The sequence below is a fragment of the Capsicum annuum genome, unplaced genomic scaffold (assembly GCF_002878395.1).
Source record: "Capsicum annuum cultivar UCD-10X-F1 unplaced genomic scaffold, UCD10Xv1.1 ctg20259, whole genome shotgun sequence".
NCBI classification, from domain to species: Eukaryota; Viridiplantae; Streptophyta; class Magnoliopsida; order Solanales; family Solanaceae; genus Capsicum; species Capsicum annuum.
The window spans coordinates 1-1,199 of record NW_025826143.1 but is presented as its reverse complement, the minus strand read 5'-3'; the positions used below and the strand labels follow the sequence as shown (position 1 = coordinate 1,199).

General features: G+C 51.0%; 3 non-coding genes and 1 pseudogene across 3 annotated transcripts; all 4 read left to right on the top strand.

Annotated features, from left to right (window-relative positions):
* The first annotated feature begins 258 nt into the window (after window positions 1-258).
* On the top strand, window positions 259-377 carry LOC124890567. Its single transcript, XR_007049221.1, has one exon. It is a non-coding gene; the product is annotated as a 5S ribosomal RNA (ribosomal RNA).
* Window positions 378-554: 177 nt separating this feature from the next.
* Window positions 555-673, top strand: LOC124890569. Its single transcript, XR_007049223.1, has one exon. It is a non-coding gene; the product is annotated as a 5S ribosomal RNA (ribosomal RNA).
* A 117-nt stretch (window positions 674-790) lies between these two features.
* LOC124890568 lies at window positions 791-909 on the top strand. Its single transcript, XR_007049222.1, has one exon. It is a non-coding gene; the product is annotated as a 5S ribosomal RNA (ribosomal RNA).
* Window positions 910-1,086: 177 nt separating this feature from the next.
* Window positions 1,087-1,199, top strand: LOC124890570 (annotated as a pseudogene; the record flags this gene model as incomplete).

The following is a 1,199-nucleotide window of genomic DNA, read 5'->3' as shown; positions in this document are numbered from 1 at the left end:
AGAACTCCGAAGTTAAGCGTGCTTGGGCGGGAGTAGTACTAGGATGGTTGACCCCCTGGGAAGTCTTCGTGTTGCATCCCTTTCTTTTTTTTTTTCCTTTAAAATTCGATTTAATTTTGTCGGTTCGATCGACGAATCTTTTTGTTTTTCCACTTGGAGGAAACGAGAACGGGGGCAAGGCACAAGGGCGCGCGTGCGGGGTGTGACGGGCGGCGGAGGAGAAAGAGGCATAATAGAATTTGGAGTGCTGGGAATGACGGATGCGATCATACCAGAACTAACGCACCGGATCCCATCAGAACTCCGAAGTTAAGTGTGCTCGGGTGAGAGTAGTACTAGGATGGGTGACCTCCTTGGAAGTCCTCGTGTTGCATCCCTTTCTTTTTTTTTTCCTATAAAATTCGGTATAATTTTGCCGGTTCGATCGGCGAATCTTTTTATTTTTCCTCTTGGCGGAAACAAAAAAAGGGGCAAGGCGCAGGGGCGCGCGTGCGGGGTGTGACGGGCGGCGGAGGAGAAAGAGGCATAATAGAATTTGGAATGCTGAGAATGACGGATGCGATCATACCAGGACTAACGCACCAGATCCCATCGGAACTCCGAAGTTAAGCGTGCTTGGGCGAGAGTAGTACTAGGATGGGTGACCCCCTGGCAAGTCCTCTTGTTGCATCCTTTTGTTTTTCTCTTGGCGGAAACGAGAAAGGGGGCAAGGCGCAGGGGCGCGCGTGCGGGGTATGACGGGCGGCGGAGCAGAAAGAAGCATAATAGAATTTGGAGTGCTGGGAATGATGGATGTGATCATACCAGCACAAACGCACCGGATCCTATCGAAACTCCAAAGTTAAGCGTGCTTGGGCGAGAGTTGTACTAGGATGGGTGACCCCCTGAGAAGTCCTCGTGTTGCATCCCTACCTTTTTTTTTTCCTTTAAAATTTGATTTAATTTTGCCGGTTCGATCGGCGAATCTTTTTGTTTTTCCTCTTGGCGGAAACGAGAACGGGGGCAAGGCGCAGGGGCGCGCGTGCGGGGTATGACGGGCGGCGGAGGAGAAAGAGGCATAATAGAATTTGGAATGCTGGGAATGACAGATGCGATCATACCAGGACTAACGCACCGGATCCCATCGGAACACCGAAGTAAAGCGTGCTTTGACGAGAGTAGTACTAGGATGGGTGACCCCCTGGGAAGTCCTCGTGTTG